This window comes from Culex quinquefasciatus, chromosome 2, assembly GCF_015732765.1.
Source record: "Culex quinquefasciatus strain JHB chromosome 2, VPISU_Cqui_1.0_pri_paternal, whole genome shotgun sequence".
NCBI classification, from domain to species: Eukaryota; Metazoa; Arthropoda; class Insecta; order Diptera; family Culicidae; genus Culex; species Culex quinquefasciatus.
The window spans coordinates 177,514,695-177,535,731 of NC_051862.1; the positions used below are offsets into that span (position 1 = coordinate 177,514,695).

Below are 21,037 nucleotides of genomic sequence, written 5' to 3' on the forward strand. Positions count from 1 at the left end.
TGGAAAAAAGTCAGAATTGTTCAAAAGACTTCAGATTTCATGGTTCAATACGAATGGTTATGAATTAGTGATTATAATATTGAAAACTTGTGAAAAATGCTCATCGGCTTTTTAAGGGTTTCCACAAATAGTTAAAATACCCTAAAATGAATGTGTTCAGTTTAACATCAATATTATTTTTTAGGCTTCATCATTATTTAATACTCATGTTAATCAAATCACTAAACTCCTGCAAGATGATAATAAATAATATGTAAAATTACTACATTAATAACATTTAATTTCCCACTCAATGTATTGTATTCATTTATATTAAATACTGCTCAATTTCATCTTTTAAAAGTAGAAATATCAGTTTGCAGTTAAACATAACATAAATCTTTAAATTAATTAATATCTCACTCTCTATACTGCCCCTGATCGCATAAATGTCCCATATGCATTTTCATCGATTTCGAGTTATTGATGCAGTTTGGTTCAAAATTGTGTGTTCTTTCGAAAGAGCCTATAACATCCAGTACTTTGTTCTAGAAATCAGGAGGAAATCAAGTTTTTTCGCGAAAACTTAACACGTAGCCTTATGTATGGGACAAACTTCAAATGCGTTTTTCTCAGCTTGCTGTTTTTGCATATGGGACATTTATGCGAACATGGGCAGTATATAGATATTCAGATTGGCGTAAGACAAGTGGCGCTAACCAGCACAGAAAAAAACAGTATCTCATAGCAAAACGCTGCACTAGACCCAAGTTCAACTACCCGCACGCTAAAACTAAACCACCCAAAAGAAAAAAAAAAAAGCTCACCGGCCATCCCACAACCGGTTGCCAAAGAGATCATCGATCTCAAGCTTGGCCTGCAGCGTGCCGGCCAGTGAGGTTGAATTCACATCGAAACGTTTTTTTTCTCGGTCATTAATTTCTTCAAATTTATGGGTGTTACCATAAAACGATGAAAACACACAAACACTCAGCAGTCACCACCACCAGCCTAGCTCGGCTGAAGTCTGATGATCTGTGAGGTGTTGAAAAACGGTGACGTTGAGTTGGGCAGTGAAATTTTGCTCAACCAGGTGCTACTCTCGTCAATGTGAACAGAAGAACTCTTTTAAATCTTGCAGATGTATTCAAACATTGCAAATATTAATATAATCAGAAATCAATGGTTTTTTATTGTCTAATTTCTAAGTTCATATGGCACCCGTGTCATGTTTGTGTTTTTTCATTAGGGTGACTTCAACCAAAATGGTGTCCTTTGTCATAACCATTGTAATTACTTGTTACGACTAATGTACAATTAATCAAGCATTTAGAATTTAATTGAAATAATTTTTGGAACCTTTTCGAAATTGAGCAATGCACCGATATTTGTTTGATTGATATTATGATTCATTTTAGAATCGTTTTAGGCTAAAAAAAAAAAATCATCAAAGATATGTTTATTGGAATTGACTCAAAACGTGTTCAAATAACTTTTATGTTTATGCTATTGACCAATATATTTTTAAAACGCAACATGTTCCCAAGTTAGTTAGATAGTGATATTGAAAAAGCTACCCCTCAACCCTTTCCCTTCGAAAACTTGCCCACCGTTGAGTGGTCCGGTGATGAGGATATCCGGTTCGTCTTCATTTATCAAAAGTGGCCCGGCGGAGCGTTTTCAGGAGAAAAAAAAAGCGAAAATGACGGCCAAAAAAGTCCCAAAGTCGGTGTGAAATGTAGAACAGCACGCAAAAATTTAAAGAGCTTCCTGGCAGCAGTCCGTGAATGTCGAGCGCGCGTCCGTCTGGTGTCGCCAGCCACGCCAGCAAATGTCCACACGTTAACATTCCGGGGTCTAATTATGGGTTCCGCGTGACATTAAATTGAATTTCTTGGCACACTCAAGCCGCGCGCCTCTCTAATCAGATGTGCCCGGCCGCGCACGGAAGATTTTATTGGAACCCCCTTTTGCAAATGTTCACTTTTTGGCGGGCCAAAATTGATTTTTCAAACTATTTAGGATGGGCCAAACTATCCCAATCGTTTTCGAAACGAGGTCGGTGCGGAGCGAGACGTGCAATTTTGCGCCAGGATATGGCTAAATAAGTGTATCAGATCACTTTTTTTCAGCCGGGAAGTGAGATGGCGTGTACGTTAACAAGATTCCGACAGGTGATCAAGTCGGGAGACGTTGACGTGCCAGGCGATTCTCACGGTTTTTAAGGCGCCTTGCGTTGCGTGAGTATCGCACTTTGTAAATCAGATCGAAATACGCGATAAAACGACGGATGCAGCACGGTGAGCTTGACGCTGATTCGCAGGAAGATTATTATTGCACATTTTACGGAAACAATATTTATTATGTGCAACTTATTCATATTTGCTTGGAATGTCTAAAAAGAATTTGACATAATTTAATTAACACTTTAATACACACTGCACTGTAGAAAATACCTTTTTTTTAAGTACCTCAGATAAATATTCGGAATGCTAAGGAAATGTTCCCCAGCTATTTTTATTCTGTTAAACGAAGATCTGGTTGCTGATAAACAGCCTATTCAAGTTAAAGTTTGTGCACTTATTAGTCATATGTTTTCATTGACATTAGACGGTTGCAAATTTTACTCTAAGCTTTTGTTCCCTTCTTCAAAAATTCCTAAAAAAAAGTCAGGGTGCTAATAAATAGTGACTGTAGAAAAGTTTGATGCTTACTTTATATTTGTTTGTACAGTTGATTGTAAGCTATTTCAATTACATTGCATAACGTTTCTTTTTGTTTTTTTTTTAATCAAAGAGGACATTTTTGGACATTTGCTTGACAAATTATGATTTTAAGAACTACAGATCGAAAAAAAAAATTTAGATTTTTTTGTTTCATAAATGAATTGATATTTTGCAAATTGTCGGTAGCAGCATAAATTAAATAAAGTATAAAACATTTTGTGATACTTTCTCCTTCGAAATTTTGAACAGGAACTTGAATTTTTAGATTTAGACATTACCAGCCAAGGAAGGGCCAGCCCTGATTTTTTGGACCAATTTTGAAAGGGGGGGTTGTTGTTTCGCTAAAACAACTTTTTCAAAAAAAAATCCAAGCATTTTCGACGAAATCTAACAGGCTAAACATTAAACATTCATTGAAATTTCATTTTTTTTTTAATTGAGAAATAAAATCCCCTGATTTTTTGAACCAATTTTTTAGTCAAGGGGACATAAACTTTGAAAAATATTGGAAACTACCCAAAAATATTTTAAAAAAAAATATTCCAGATAATGTTAAAATATGTTATTTTACTCTTTTACTTTTTTGAAATATTGAACATGATTTAAAAGTTTTTAAATCATTAAGATTATGATTTTGAGCCATAGCCAAGTACGGACATATATTTTTTGGCTGAACCCTTATATTCAAAAAGGTCTATCAATCCATATTTAAGGGTTTTTTTCAAACATCAACCAGATTTTAAAAATAAAAAAAAATACGGAAAGATCGGGAAATTTCTCAGTTGTTTCGTTTTTCAACATCGAAAATTAGACAAATTTTCTTCAATCTATCTTCTTTTGCAAAATAATGTCTAATAAGATGAAATCAAAAAAACAAATGTTATCAATTTTTGTTCTTTGTATCTGAACAATTATTACTCCGTTTTCTAAGTCTAAAAACAAAAATGATAGAGAATTTTCTCAGCAATCAGATTTTATTCAGAAATGGACAAAAATAGACACTTTAAAAAAAAATGCAAAATATTCCTATTTTTAACATAAATAAAGCTTTAAAATGCTGTAACTTGAAAATCATTAAAAATTTATAAGAAAAAAATGAAAAATACTTTCCGATTGCAAATTCAACTTACATCAATACCAACCAATTTTTAAGTATGATTTTTTATTTTTTTAATGATTTTTAAGATTAAATTTCCTTTCATTTGTTTCTTTAATCGTCCTCATCAATACCTACAACTTTGCCGAAGACACTAAATCGATCAGATAATTCTTATAATAAATACAGATCTCCTAATATTTTTGTACCGTAAAACGGGGTGACTTTGATAGCCGGGGGTGACTTTGATAGGTTTGCGATTTTTCCGCAAAATGAAGAGTACACGTACGGAATTGTTTAGAATCATTCTGACCGTGGTATAGAAGTGTTCAAAGAACCTCAAAAAGAACTTTTCATAAAATTTTGAAAAGTTTAAAAAGTTAGTTAACTATAGTTAAGAAAATGTTGATGAAAGTCATCATTTTTAACTTCTCAAAGTGTCATGATTTTCTCAATGAACATGATTTTGAATCGGAAAACGGAATGCATATTCGGATTCTTTGGACAATTTTCCACTAGGAGAAGGTAAAATAAGTTTGTAAATGATAAATAATATGTGTTTTTGAAACACAATTTAAAAAAATCTCCAAATTTATAGGCAATTTCAGTTGAACAAATTTCATGTTAAATGTGAAAACTTGTGATTAGTGCTTCGAATTCAATATAAAATGCAATATAAATCGATAATTTTATTAAACAAAACTAGTTTTTGCAAATTTCAGGCAAAATTCCGACTTTTTAACAATTTTACCTAAAATTTATATTTATTTTGTTAAAAAGCTTATAAACTTAAATAACTAAATATAAACATTGATTTTTTTTTTCTTGAAAACAATATCAGCAACTCCAGTGATGGTACATTTAACGTACAAATAAAGTTTGAACATCTTAAATATTTAAAATCATATTCATATATCAACAAAAACTATGACTATCAAAGTCACCCCGGAATTAAAACTAAGATTTTTTAACGTAACTATTTTTCTAAACACCAATGAAAATTTTTTTTTTTCCAAAATAGTGCATGCATGGTCTTTGTGTGGCCTACCCCAGTACATGTTTTAAAAATAATAAACTTGAGTAAAACTTTATCTGTTGGAAAATATTCCAAAAACAAATTGAAATCCTATCAAAGTCACCCCGGTTTACGGTACCATTTTTGTGTGCTTTACGGTATTGAAATGATTTTATAATGAAAATAATTTTAACTTGAAATGCCAGTTACTTTAAAACTTTGTCAAATATTTAAATCTTTCCCTATTTAAATGATGATGATTTTTTTTGATCAGTAATCTATCAATTCACGAATCATTCACTTTAAAAATGCTTAAGTTTGTTTCTCCATTCTATTTTTTTAGATGCTAATTACTGGAAACAATGAAAATTCGTTCTACTTTGGAAAAAAAAAATTTAGTATCAGAAGTCGTGATGGCGGTTACGGCCTAACACGAGATATGATCGATGTTTTTCAAAAATCATCATTTTTCAAAAAATCAGAGCTTCTGTACCATTCCGAACCCTAGCAGAAAATGTGCCTTTTCAATTCCCCTATTACAAATAAAAAAAATAAAAATTATAAGAAAAACATAAATTGGTAATATCCATTTCTGAAAAAAATCAAATCAAAATCTACAACTTTGCCAAAGACACCAAATCTCAAGCTACACATTTTTGAATAGGTACACGACAATTTTGACTAGCCCGCAAAATTGCATGAAGACTTTTAGAGACAAACTATTGATCCCAATAGTTTCTTTTGACATGGTGAATGCATGGACAAAGTTTCATCCAAATCACAAACATATAAAGAAAAGTCATTTTTCGAAAACATCGTAAATTACTCTCAAGTTAAAAATAACTTCTTGGAAAAGCCATGTCGTGACGCAACCGCACATTTTTTTTTCCACGAAATGCACCTACCCGATTGAACCCCCGCGGTAATCAAACGATAAACCAATTTGAGGAAACAGCAGCAACAACAACAACAAACTGCTCACCCCTAACGACTGAGTGAACTCTGGGTGGTGGTCGATCAGTTGATCGTGTAATCGTTTATTGTAACATGGGTTCCGCTTAAGCACAGCTCAAAAATTGTTTATTTTTTTATTTTGATGCACATTGCACAATCGTCTAGATATTGTTTTTCTTGTTGGAGAAAACTGAATTAGTTGTTTTCAATTTTTAGTTGTGAATTTCTAATGACATTTTTTCAACTGTGTATCGTTGCCATCGATGCCAACCAGCTGTGGCAGACCCTATTCGAGCGGAAAACGTCCGACCGCCAGTTTCAATTTATTCGGGGCCAATCCGGATCGGTAACGACAACCCGCGTCTGCAGCCAAACTCCACCTGTAATAGCCCATCATCATGTAATAAACAATAGGTGAATTTCATGTCCGATTCGGTTCGATCCGTTTTCCGTTGGTTTTAGTTTTTGCCACCAATAAATGTTATGTATGAGAGAAGAGAGTTAAAAATAAAATAATTTTCGCTTTGATCGTTTTGTAAACGTCGACCTCCACGGGCTACGACCAGCTGCACCCTCAAGTGGTGGGTATCATGTCCCTCATCACGACGGGAATCAAAGATGTACCATCTTCACCGTCCAAACCGATTATCTTGGTGGAGTTAAGGTAGGAAGCACAATTACACCTCGATATAATTACAAACACTCGCTGAGCTGCGGTCTCGTTTTGACCAGACTGCAATTATTGCATATCCGGATGGATGGACCACAGGAAAGCATTTAGCGAATCGATCAGACTGTGGCTGCGGCTGCTGCTGGCACGTGCCAAAACCGAACGGTGCCCCTAATTGGTGATTCTGAGATGTGGTTGTTATTTCATTTACGAAAAATTAAAATTCTACAGCTTCGATGTGGAGTAGGTTACGGAGAACAGAACAGAAGGAGAATGGAGGAAAAGTATTCCATTAAATCGTTAACACTTTCATCGGATGGTGTTGATTGATTGTTTGTTGGGATAAATTCTTGTTGGCACAGTTTGATGCGATTGAGGGAAGTCCGAGATAATTCGGTTCTTTGAATCAATTTCAATTTAAGACAGCAGAAAGTTTAACTTTTAAAAGATAAATTCTAATTAAATTGTTTCAAATCAAAATCGAGTTGTTCGCTCTACAACTTTGTCTTGGCAGTCTTTTAACCTATTTGATAAAATCATTTACGAGAAATGGGAAATACTGTTAATGAAAGGCATGTTTGAGGTTTTTTCAACATAAAACATATTAATTCAATAAAGACCTCAATGCGTAAATTGCTATGCCACGCTGGGTTGAAGACTACATTTTTTAAATTGCTCACTTTCTTATCCAAACTGCATCATATTCCGGGAGACCTGTTTCCCCCAAAACCTTAAACTAAATTTGTTCGAAAATAATCAACAGTACACCATCTCAGTAGAAAGCGACCGATCCACCGAGCCCGAACGAAAACCTTCCTGTCTGCCAAGTTCAAGATCGCCTATCATCATCAAAAAGTCCAACCTCAAGTGGGGAAGAGAGCCCCCCAAGTTAGTAATGAGCTAGCAAGTAGTTTATTAACAGATTAATTTTTTTTTTTCGTGGGCTCGTATTGCGTCCCGCCGAGGCCTCCCCAGAAGCTATGACGTGACGAGTGGTTATTATAAAATTTCTCTTTTTTGTTTGCGCTGATAAATCCATTCAAGAGCTGGTGGTGAAGTCCGGGCGAGTGCAAAAATCAGTTGCTTGATTGCGCGAAACTGACCGCCAAATCGATTGGCCTCTCGGTTCGCGGGTTTGAGGTTGGACCCCGTCGACCATTGAGGAGGTATTTACATAGGGAAGCTGTACAACTCCACCCCCTTTGCGGGGTCCGGCGAAGGTGAAGCTAATCGACGCCGCCGGAGGCCCGGCCACGGCAATGACCGTGCCCGGTGCTCTGGGAGGAAGGACGGAGACCTCCAAATCGAACCTACAATTTGAACTCGGCTTTGTGTAACTCCGTGAAAGGTGTGATCGATGGACCTGTTGAAATCTGATTGAGTGGAATTATTGCACAATGTTTTTAGTCTAAAAAAATACAGAAAATAAAAAAAAACAATCTTTATTTTTTCAAAAACTCTGAATTAAAAAGCATCATAAAATGAAAATTGTAAAGGTATTCCAAAACTGTTGAAAATATAAAAAAAAATGAAATTAACTTTATTTTAGTCAAACAATATACGTTTTTTCTGATCTATGGTTCTAGAAATCATTTTTTAAAAAAATCTACATATTTTGTTTGAAGTAATTATGAATTTAAAAAAATCTATTATTCTCACCTACACGGGGTCTATTAAACTAAGAAAAAAAAGCCATCAAAATAGAAGCCTTTTTCAATCGAGAAGAGTCGTGGGCAGGGGAAATGACTATAGCAAAGTGAACTATCATTCGGTAGTTAGACAACCGATAAACGGGGATTGTGAGCAAACCTTGACCCGATGACCTATAATACTTTTGACGGAGCTGGTGTTGTGGAAGGTGAATTACCTTTTGAAGCTGGTAATTTTCGGTCAGGTAGCATCTGGGTTGAGGCAGTGGTGTGGTTTTGGAATTAGATGAGATGTGAGTTTAGCAACAATTATGACATCCTGCTTTTGCTTCGGCAACGATTTGATGTGATCTGTTGACCTCAATGTAAATTTGTGCTGATAAAATATACTAAATGGATAAAAAATAATGATTTTGGTATAGATGTTACTACTTACTGTTACCACTATTGGAATTAAGAAAAAGAACAAAGTTGTTATTTTCTAGCATAAACACTGAAAATTTTAACCACCTTAGAAGCTCACAAGATTTTTTTTTGTTTAACTCTCTACAACCTAACCACGCTTTAAACGGGCTTCGATCTAAAAAATCAAAAATCCATTTTACAACAAATTTTTGATATCTAAAAAGCATTAAAAGAAAGAACTCTTAAAATTTTAGAAAATTTTATGGTTTGAAGTTTGACTTGTTTTATGTGACTTTGCCAATGTTTTTGAAAACGTTATTTTTTAGAGGTCAACTTTGGATGTGATTTTACTAAAATTTTCTTATATTTTCAGTAAAAAGCAGTATGCAGTTATTTTTGTAGTGTCCCAGACTATGCCTCTACACATTTTTTACAATTAAAATGATGATGGTGCCATTCTGAAGCAGAAAAATTTGAAAAACAAGCAAAACATTGAAAAAGTGACTGTAAAAACGTGAAAATATTAGATAGGCTAATTGTAATTAAATTAGGTGGTACAATAGGCCAAATACTACCAAAAACAAACATAAACTAAACAAGCTAAATTTTGAGCAATTTACTGTATGGAAAATTTCACTTGTACGTCTTATAAGGAAAAAAACTAAAAAACGAATTATTTTTTCATTCTTAAGAATCATATACACACAAAAAAATATTTTCGAATGTTACATCATTTATTATGTAACACTTTTGCACGTCATTAAACATTTAAATTTAAATGCAATTTGATGTAAATTTGCAACAAATTATTCGTAAAAACTTGATTTTACGTGTGATTCAACCGTTTACGTTGAATCTTAAGTTTACATCAACTGAGTTTACATGTGATTCTTTTTTTCCGTGTCGAGTAAACTCATATATTTTTTTCTGTGTAGGTTCAAATTCAAGGAATAGCGTTTTGGACCATTTTTTGTTACTTGTTTGTTTTAACCCAAAGTAAAGTAGTTTATTCAAAAGTAGATTTGCTAAGTTGTATAATACGACGAGTACTGAAAATGTCAAATAATGCAATCAGTTGATTTTTTTTTTATTCCTGAAAATTCCCTTTCAATTTGTTCCTAAAGTCTACCGTCATTTGAGGTGAATCGGAATACATGGCTCGAATTGGGATAGCTGTTTCAGCCATGTTTCTGCACAATATTTGTAAATTTTTTATTGGTTTAAGAAAAAAACAGACACAGAACTACAAATATAGTGCATCGTTATCCAAATTTTAAGCTTTGAAGTGCTCTAAAAACTGCCGTTCCCGATTCATGTAAATTTTTAAATAAAGTGATAAAAGTCATGTCAGAGAAACATTTTTGATCACTTTTTTTAATTCAATGCAAAAAATAATGTATTGTGCTAAAGTGCGTCAAAAAAAATAGAGTTTTCAAAAGTACACCCAAACGAAAAATATATCTCAAAATCTGCAACAGTGGATTTGCTGCAGAAAATGTTATATTTTATTACATTTTTTGCAGCAAGCCCATGAATCATTTTTGCCCGCGTGTAAACACGTCAGTGATCTGCAGTTCTCACCAACACATAGAATGCTGGCGCGTCCCCGAGCAACACTCTAGAGAGAACATTATGTTCGCGCTCTGTCCCTCACCATTCATCAAGCGTTCATGGCGCGGTGGTAGCGTGTCGGATCAGCAACCCAGAAGTTGATGGTTCAATCCTCGTTCTGTTAAGATTTTTTTTCTGCAATACAAACAATCTGCCGTCGGTAATGTCGATAATTGTCGGTAACGGGCAAAAATGTCATACCCCTATATCGCAAAAAATGCATGAGGACAGATTTCATGCAGATTCTGATATACTTTCATGCCGCCATGTATCACAATCATGCGACCGCCGGTTGGGTGTAGTGTATTGAAATAATCAGTGAAACTCATATTTTCAGCCAACATTGCCAAAAGAACTAGAAAGTACAAAACAAACATGATTGTTAGTATATTTAGATGAACCTTACGTAAAATCGTTATGAAGAAGTGTTCAAGAGACATTATTTAGTTAAGTTGCACCCAAATTCCTCAAATATATTATAATTTTCGAAAGTTTCCGCTTGACTTGGCAGTGTTGGCAAAAGTATGATTTTTTCCGAGTATTTTGAAATGTCTCTCTTTAACGCTCTGTAACTATTGCTAGAAGCAATTTAGCGCCATACTGTCTTTGAGAGAGTTGTTAAGGACATCCAGGGCTATACTTCTACGGTGTTACACCCAACCGGCGGTCGCATGATTTTGATGCATGGCAGCATGAAAGTATATCAGAATCTGCATGAAAACTGTCCTCATGCATTTTTTGCGATATAGGGGTATGACATTTTTGCCCGTTACCGACAATTATTGACATTACCGACGGCAGATTGATTGTATTGCAGAAAAAAAAACCTTAACAGAATGAGGATTGAACCATCAACTTCTAGGTTGCTGATCCGACACGCTACCACCGCGCCATGGACGCTTGATGAATGGTGAGGGACAGAGCGCGAACATAATGTTCTCTCTAGATTGTTGCTCGGGGACGCGCCAGCATTCTATGTGTTGGTGAGAACTGCAGATCGCTGACGTGTTTACACGCGGGCAAAAATGATCTATGGGCTTGCTGCAAAAAATGTAATAAAATATAACATTTTCTGCAGCAAATTCACTGTTGCAGATTTTGAGATATATTTTTCGTTTGGGTGTAGTTTCATAAAATAATAAAGCATGAATTTTGTAAGTTCAAAAATGTGAAAATGCAAGTTTCCCCATAGTAATTTCCATACAAATTTCATTCGCTTTGCACCAATCGTGGGCTTAACCAATCGCTACCAAATTTTGGGAGGTTGTTTGGGACCCTAAATAGACCGAGTCACGTAGCCTAGTGGTAACGCTTCCACCTCGTAAGCAGTAGATCGGGGTTCAAATCCCGGCTCGGACCAACACAACTGGTGATTGTTTCTCTTCTGGATTCGATTGCTTAGTAAAGGGAAGGTAGTGCATCGTCACAATCTGGACCTTATCATCGTCTCCTTAGGAAGGCGACCTATGGAATGTTAACATTCACCTTAACATGTTAACATTAGTTGAGTGAAAAACTGCCACTGAATCCGCTTTGTAAATGCCGGCTCCGATACTCTTCAAGGGTGTTCCCCTCAGGAACTGGTAAAGATTTACTTTTACTTTACTTGGGACCCTAAAAAGAACCCAAATAATGTGTTGCTGAAAAAATCAATTTTCGATTCCACCCTAATGGGGCATTGTTTGTTTTGAAAAAGTAAACTACACCCAAAGGAAAAATATATCTCAAAATCTGCAACATTGGATTTGCTGCAGAAAATGTCATATTTTATAACATTTTTTGCAGCAAGCCCGTAGATCATTTTTGCCCGCGTGTAAAAATTTCAGCGATCTGCAGTTCTCACCAACACATATAATGCTGGCCCGTCCCCGAGCAACACTCCAAAGAGAAGCATATGTTGGTGCTCTCTCACTCATTTTTTATCAAGCGTCCATGGCGCGGTGGTAGCGTGTCGGATCAATAACCAAGAAGTTGGTGGTTCAATCCTCGTTCTGCTAAGTGTTTTTTTTTTTTGTGAAATACAACCAAAAAGCCGTCGGTAATGTCGATAATTGTCGGTAACGGGCAAAAATGTCATACTCCTATATCGCAAAAAATGCATGAGGACAGATTTCATGCAGATTCTGATATACTTTCATGCCGCCATGCATCACAATCATGCGACTGTCAGTTGGGTGTAGTTTTTAAATATCCCTGACTCAAGGCGGTTTCAAAAACGTTATTTTTGTGCTTTGGATCATTTAAAAAAAAAATCTAGATGTGATGTTGCCAAAACATCGTAGTAAACTAGGCCCGAAGTTAGATTGACATCTTATTGATCCTTGCACTGTAACTTGGATTTGGCACACACTTTTCTCTCACACTTTTGACAACAAAATTTCCAAAAACTAGGCAACCAGCAGTTTTTTATTTACATTTCCAGTCGCAGTTTCCACCAAACTGGACATTCGCACTTTAAAATTGCGATTGACAGGTGAACAACATCGGGTCGCTTTGATCATACAACTTTTAGGATTGCTTTCAAAGAAACCTAAGTAAAGTTGATTGCAGCTAGGCCATAAAGTGCATCCGATCACCTTCTCACTGCCTACCACCAAAGACCACTCAACCACAGCTGACATTTAATTCAATTATCACCGCCGCTGCCTTTATTTCGCTTCGCGTGTTCAAAACGCTATTTTTATCAACGCTTGCTATGATTTTTCTTTGCAAGTAAACTCAACTCGACCAATTAGTTCCACCTAACGGCACCCACTACCTCACCCCCATGTGGGACTCCGTGGCGCAACGGTAGCGCGTCTGACTCCAGATCAGAAGGTTGCGTGTTCAAATCACGTCGGGGTCAAGCGCAAAGAAATTTTTTATGACGTCGGTCTCTTTCACACAAACAAACAAACGAGCGTTTAATGGGAGGGGGATCACAAAGTGGGCAGAACTAAGCGAATTATAACGAGATTTTGTTTTCGCTTCTTGGTGGTGATGCCAAGGGTGAGGATCTCGCATAAATATTTTTGGCACTCTTCCAGCTCTTCGTTAACCTTGTCGGCATCTCATATGAAGAAATTATGATTATATTAAGAGCTTTAATTTCCTGCTCATTTAAATGCTTTCTTCGCCTCGACTGACCAAGTGGAGGAACAAACCCAAATTTCAGCAACTTTTTGTTCACCTTCCCCCCTCTCAAAAAAGAAGCAGCAAAATTTATTGTACACGGAAGCGGTTATCTCGAGCGCAAAAAAAAACTTCAAAACTCATTTACCTGACCCCCGGTGTGATGTGTCTTATCTTATCTGCTTCCATTTCGGCGCGCTTTTGGAGATTGGCCCAGCCCCGGAAAGTGAGCTTCCCCACACAGTAAAAAATAATGTAAATTTGGATGGTCTAATTTTGGAAGGTTGAATATTTCCTCTTTCATGATGTAATTTTACCTCAATTTAGACTGAAATAGAGACATTACACCATAAAAGTGGTAAAATTACTAATTTTCAGATGTAAAATTACACATTTTCTCTGACATAAAAGAGTACTCCTTCCCAGATGTAATATAACCATGATTTTTTTACTGTGCAGAAAGAGAGGTGAAAAAAGGCCTCGACGATTGATGAATTGCAATCCGAACGAAATCGCATTCGATCTCGTGCGAGGAGGCGAAACAGTTGTTTTTGTACAATTCGACATGAGAAGCAGCGGAGAAAGAAAAAAAACTTGATGAAATTTTTTAGTTATTCATACTGCAAACGGGTGGCACACGTTCAAGCGCACACGCACACACAATCATGCAATACAAAAAGTTGGCGTGAGATACGCCGTTTAGGCTTATCTATCTTTAATGAGCTGTTAAACGTAGCGTAAAATGTGAATATAAATGTTCAACAAGGGTGTGTACACGGTGCGATTAAATTTTTGGGGATTCCATAGTTTGGAATTTAAACACTTTTTTTGTAAAATTAGGTCATGAATTGAAAAAATGGTAATAAAGAGACAAGCACAAAAAGTATACTGCTGTCATACTTAAATTAAAAAATGTCATTTTCTCATGTCAAAAGAATTCATTCTGCATTATTAGTTTTGCCTTCCTCACCTAACTGAGGAAAGGCTATAAATCACTCCAAAAGGAACTTCTTAGTTTGAACTCCTAGACCCACCTTCACGTATATAAATCGACTCAAAATCATCTTCTGGGTTAATGTCTGTGTGTGTGGTGGGATGTTTATCAAAATAATTGCACTTGGTTATCCCGGCATTGGCTGAATGAATTTTGGCCATTTTGGTCTCATATCAAGTCACTTTCTAATTACATGTCATAATATTTAGTTAAATATTTCAAAAATCATGCTAAAAAAACAATTTGAACCAAAGTCCGGATATTTTTAAAAAGGGTGGTTTTCGTTTAACACCCCATCATGATATACATTGTTTTAAAGGTATTTAAAAAACCTTTCGAACGCGTCCAAAAAAAATTAGCAAGCAATTAACTGTTATTAATACACTTTTTTATATCGGATCTCAGACATATTTTTGTTTTTTTTTTTTTTGTGTAGATTTTAGGGGACTAAAATAAGCATCCATGCTATAGTTTAGGATGGCGCAAATAATTTAATTAAAAAATATAAATTATTTGTACAAATTGACCCAATTGTCTTACATAGAATTTAATTCATTTACAGAAGAAAAATTTAACTTACCAACGAAAATGACAAATTTTTGTTTTGGTTTTTCAGTTATAGGCATTATTAGGTTAAATATTTTAAAAATGTTAATTTTTCACATTTGTTTTTTCGTGAAAAAAGCACCCCAGAAAAAAAATATAACAAAAGCATATGAAAAGTTCTAATGGAACAAAAAATTTCAAAAAAGTATCATTTTGTAACATTGAAATTCAAACCAAAAGTTTCCAAGATATCGCGATTTGAAAAATTATTATAATGCTAATTAGATGACACCGAGAAAAACTAATTTTAAGCGTCTGAATCTTAGCAACAAGAAACCGATCCACAAATACAAAAAAGGAAAATTGTATTAAATTTTCTCAGCTTTTCGATAATAGTTTTGGCTTTTCCCTCATAAAATATTTTAATTGCAAAAAACTGAACATTTTTCGACAAAAATTACCTGGAAATGAATAAAAATTTAAAACGGTGCACTTTTTACATGTGTAAAGTATTTTCGATTGCAAATTTTATTTTGCGTTTTAAAAATAAATTTGGATTTTTTTCCATAAATCACGATTTTTTTTCCAAGAATCAAATGTCCAGTTCCAGATTTTGCACCACCCTAAACTTTAGCGCAAAAGATGTCTTTTTAGCCCCTTGAAACATAAAAAACGAAAAATAAAAATAACACGTATTTTGGGAATTCAACTTTTAGTGATAAAAGTATACTGTGGAAAAAAATATTAAGGCAAATTGGCTTTTTTCGATACAAAGAATGCTAGACAAAGTTGCATTCAATAAAAAAAAAACTTTAAAAAAATCACAAAAAAAATTTTGAATTCTAGAGAATAACTCTCTTTTTCATTGAAATGAACATCATTTTTAAATGTCCAAACCAAGTGATTTCAGCCCAAAATCAGGAATAACATCTAAAAGTAGGTACCGTAAACTGGGGTGACTTTGATAGCCCGGGGTGACTTTGATAGGTTTTTAAAATGCCCATCAAATTAATATCTAAGCATTTTTGAGAATTTTGAGTATGTAAGCATTAAGGGATAGGTTATTATCGAACATATATGCAAAAATGTGACTGTTACATTGGATGTATCAAAATTAGTGGCCAAATCAAATTTCTATCAATGTCACCCCGGGCTATCAAAGTCACCCCAGTTTACGGTACTTAAAATTCAAGAAGTTCAACATAAATCAATTCATAGCAAAAATTTCTTCAAATGACCTCTTAAATGCAGGAACAACAAGATATTCGTAAAATAATAGCACCAAAGAGTAAATTTACCTAAATTTCTGAAATCTTGGAAAATCCGAAAAATTTAAATTCGTATTCGTGAGCTTATGAAAATGTTAAATATGAATGATAGAAACACAAAACAAAATTAGGGCATAAAATGAAATAATAGTAACAAGATTCAAAGGAAAACAAATTTGAACAATAAATTGCTATTTGAGATAGATTTTTATTTAATTTCATACATAGTTTCATAGAATATTCTTAATTTTTTTTTACATAGATACTACTACTAGATCTAGTAGTTTTGATCAAATATTATGTATTTTACATTGCGTTTAACTTAAATGCAACTTTCTTAGATATCGTCAAATTTTGTGTTTTTTTATTTGGCTGAAAAATGCGAACACAATTGAAAAGCTATGTTTTTGTTAAGGGACCGTCCAAAAACCACGTGCAAACTTTTTTTAATATCGCAGCTCAACCCCCCCCCCCTTCCTCCTTCGTGGACAATTTCCATACAAAAAAAAATCTTTTCTTGTATGGAATGTGGACAATCCGGGCCTATCCTGAACCATTCGGGATGAAAATCGGAATCAGAAAATCTGAAAAAAAAAAATTCATATTTTGCATTATTTGTGTGCGGTTGAGGTGGGGTGACCAATATGGAAGAGTTACTAATTAAATTAAAACAAATCAATTGTTCTTTATTCTCAACGGCCAAGAAAACAAATAAACTTATTTCTATGCTCATCTGTCACAACAATCTTGAATAAACCCTAGAAAAATGCATGCATTGTGAGACCTGAAAAAAAAGAAAAAAAAACTTTCAAGCCAAGGGTTAACAACGAACAAACACATCAAAACATTTTGAGCTCAAAGTTCGAAGTGCAGCCATTCAGTGGCGTGGCGGAAAAATGTTTAGAAAAGCCCATGGGTACGTAAGAGTGCTCATAATTTATGCACTCACTCACAGGTTGAGACGGGTTGTAAAATAATGAAACATGGGCAATTACAACCTCGTGGTGCCATTTAAAGGTGTATGGTTTTCGGACAATACAATTGGGTTGCATTAAACGTTGGGCCCAAAACGGCAACAGTACGTGGAAGTGGCACTTTGTGATGGAAAGAGACATCGTCATCATTGCCTTTTGGGGTTATTGTTGTAAGTACCTCTTGAAGGGGCTATAAGTTGTGATTTTTCTTGGACGAGGTCTAAATTTTGAACTCAATTTCTGATCGATATTTTTAAAAAAATGTGATCAATTACGATGGTAAAGTAATTATCATAATTGGAGTTTCTAAATCAAGACTATTTTTCGTTAATCAAATGTAGGTGAAATCAATTTAATAAACGTGTACTTAACTCGCTTTTTTTGTGCTGCCCATCAGTCCAACGAACTTTCTCGGGCACGTGCAATCAAAACAGAGGAAAACCGCGCAGTCTGCCGGGTAAACAACAACGATTTCAAACGAGAATGAAAGTATGCTACTGATGCTGATGAGGAGGCTAATGCGTACGCACAGTTTTCCTTTTCGTCCGATTTTCCACTGGCCCTGCCTGCCCCGCCCCAGGCTAACCAACCAAGAAATCAAATTACCACGCCGGGGCCTTAGAGCATCGCATAAATAATAACTCAGCTTAGAGCTTAAAGAAACAGAAGAAGAAGAAAAAACAGACGCTTTGATATGCAAAGCAGCATTCGTGAAGCGTGGCTATCGCAGATTTCTGATGCTCGATACATGATCAGGAGAGGTTTTTTTTGGCCCGCCGAAAAAAAGCTCACTTCATGAACAAAGAAAGAGAGCAAAAGTATAAGTAAATAAAATCACTTTTTAACATTTTAATTGCCATTTTCCGCTTATGACTGTTTTTTTGGAGCTTTGTCTCGAGCGCGATCCAAGTTTTTTGCTCTCTGCTCGCGAGGTGAACGATGCTTTTTTCCAAGATCTGCTCGCGATGTGGTTCGCGAAGGAGGGGAGTTCATCATCACATAAGAGCCCCTCCCGATGGTTATCAGCCGTAACGCAATCTGCATGCCGCAATCAGCGATTGTTTTTTCGGTGTCATTTTTTTGAGTTATTTTATTGAAATTCAATACAGCTGATGGGGTGAAATTGAGTTATGAACGTCGTGGCCCCGAAAGCTAAACTGCCTGACATATTATCCTGGTTCGAAAACGTAGTTTAAAGTGTACTCATTGGAGAAATTGCACCCCTATAACCGCGCACAAAATCGCAGATCATCATCTGCTATCCAAACAAATTTTCTAAAATCGTTTGTGTTGAGCTATGCCGGGCCATTGTTTTGCAAGTCAACAGTGCGTGAATGGTTTTACAGCATCGGTATCTGACGAGGAGGAGGGAAACCTTAGGCCAAAACAACTTAAGCTAATCGAGAGTCCGCGCAGCATGAAGAGGTGCAGTTTCAAGCGTTGAGTTTGTGCATAACTTTCTTTAATCGCACTCTGACAGTGGTTTAAGATGTTTAGCAAACAGCAGCCAGTGCCAGGATCGGATTGTTGATTGGCTGCGAGCATAATTGAAACTTCGCGTTCACGTGCTCGTTCGAAAAAAAACAACTGTTTTTCACTTTACTGTGTTAACAGAAGATGAACATCGACAGTAAAACATAGAGATGTTACAGAAATGCTAGAAAATACATTCCTAAGTGACCACCTAAAAGTATGAGGGATGAGAAAAGTTTTCATGTTTGAGTTTCTGTTTTACGAGATCTGTAGACCGTGAAAGGTAAAAGTGTGTTTTTCAATGCAAAACATGCAATAGTTCTAGAAAATCCGATTCGAATTCCATCATAACTCTTAAAAGTAAAGAACTATAACAACATATTTTGACAAAAAATAAAAGTGCGAAAAGAAGATTTTTTTCAGCACGATTCGTACATTTTTATCAGGATTAAAAGGCTCGTACAAATTTTATTTAAAGTTTTTGTCTCCTCCTCTTCAAAATTGGCCCGAAAATCAGGGGGGGGGGGGAAATTATACCAAAAAACTTCAAAATTTTAATGAAAATTTAAGTGGAATCAGCTGAAATCAAATTTAAATGCAATCTACTGCGTTTAGAATCAAATTTAGCTTGTTTGGGTTGATTTAAAAATCATTTGAATTTTTGAAATTTTCGATTTTTAACATAAACTTTTATTTCACTAAAATTTTTGTTTTTGTCAAATCTTATATTTTTTTTGAAACCTAATATTTGCAAAACAACTGAACTAGTGTAAAATGCATTTTAAAACACTTTTTTGCAATTCCATCGTGAAACTACCTAGGAAACTACTTACTTTTCCTGACATTTTAAACGATGAAATAACCTACATTTCTGTACCAAAAATAACAGAATCGAATAGCAACACTTTTCAAAATAAATGCTGAAAAGTTCTACTTTTCAGCACTTGTTTCGAAAAGTAACACTTTGCAACATTTATTTGATTTCAACGATTTATTGCCAAAATACATGAAAATTTGACTTAAAATTTCACTCAATGGGTGTTTTTCGAAATTGCAAAAAATGTTGTATGGAACTCGTTGCAAAACTTGATTTTTTCAGCACTCGTCGTATTTATCCAACTCGGTGAACCTCGTTGGATAAATGTACGACTCGTGCTGAAAAAATCCTCTTTTTGCAACTTGTTGCATTAATTACTATTTTGCTACGAGTTGTACAAAACAATTTCGAAAAACAGCATTTAAATGAGATTTTAAGCCAAACGTTGATGTGTTCAATTAATTCACAGTTCAAATAAAAATGATATTGGGTAATTATCCGCCAACTCACACAGCAGTTGCCCCAACCCTTCTTAGATTTTCGTGAAACTTTGTCCCAAGGGATAACTTTTGTCCCTGATCACGAATCCGAGGTCCATTTTATGATATCTCGTGATGAAGGGGTCTTACCGCCCACCCCTTTGATATTTGAACATGTGAAAAAAGAGGTGTTTTTCAATAACTTGCAGCCTGAAACGGTGATGAGATAGAAATTTTGTGTCAAAGGGACTTTTATGTAAAATTTAACGTTCGATTTGATGGCGTACTAAAAATTCCGAAAAAACGTATTTTTCATCGAAAAAAACACAAAAAATGTTTTAAAAACTCTGCCATTTTCGGTTACTTGATTGTAAAATTTTTTGGAACACGTCATTTTAAGGGAAATTTAATGTTCTTTTCGAATCTACATTGACCCAGAAGAGTCATTTTTTCACTTAACACAAAATATTTCATTTTAAAATTTTGTGTTTTTTTTTCAGGGTTACTTTAATCTAAATGAAAAAATGACCCTTCTGGGTCAATGTAGATTCGAAAAGTACATTAAATTTCCCTTAAAATGACCTGTTCCAATTTTTTTTACAGTCGAGTAAAGGAAAATGGGAGAATTTTCAAAACTTTTTTAAGTGTTTTTTTCCGATGAAAAATACGTTTTTTTTCAGAATTCTGAGTACGCCATTAAATCGGGCGTCTAATTTTACATAAAAGTCCCTTTGGCACCAAATTTCTATCTCATCACCGTTTCAGGCTGCAAATTATTGAAAACACCTCTTTTTCGCATGTTCAAAAATGAAATGGGTAGTACCGCCTCTACGTCGCGAGATATCAAAAAACGGACCTCGGATTCGTGATCAGGGACAAATCACGCAAATCGAATAGGAATCGGGCAACTTTTCCCGTTTTCGTGTGAGTTGGTAGAGAATTACCCAAGCAAAGTTGGAAAACTCAAACAATATTTTCAAACATTTATTGATATTTGGGGTTTTTACAACTTTATTACTGATACAGTGTGTGACACTTTTTTGTTTCATTTAAATTCAATTCTATGCTTGAATTATGAAGTTTGTTTTGCTCTGTAACATTGCTTAAGTTGAACCAAAATTGATGAAATCTGAGAAAATGTTACTTTACATTCTCCATGTATGTGAAAAAATTCATCCAGATCCGAGAAATTTGAGTTCTCAATTACAGTGTTCAGATTTGGATTAAATTTGTTTTTTTTTCACATAATGACAAATTTTGTGTTAGGTAC

The 21,037-nt window shown here is 34.9% G+C and overlaps 1 protein-coding gene and 1 non-coding gene across 3 annotated transcripts in view; both read left to right on the forward strand.

Moving 5' to 3' along the window:
* LOC119767812 overlaps positions 1-21,037 on the forward strand; it is a 56,161-nt gene that overhangs the window by 25,672 nt on the left and 9,452 nt on the right. The gene's annotated exons all lie outside the window — the stretch shown is intronic.
* Trnaw-cca lies at positions 12,879-12,950 on the forward strand. Its single transcript has one exon. It is a non-coding gene; the product is annotated as a tRNA-Trp (tRNA).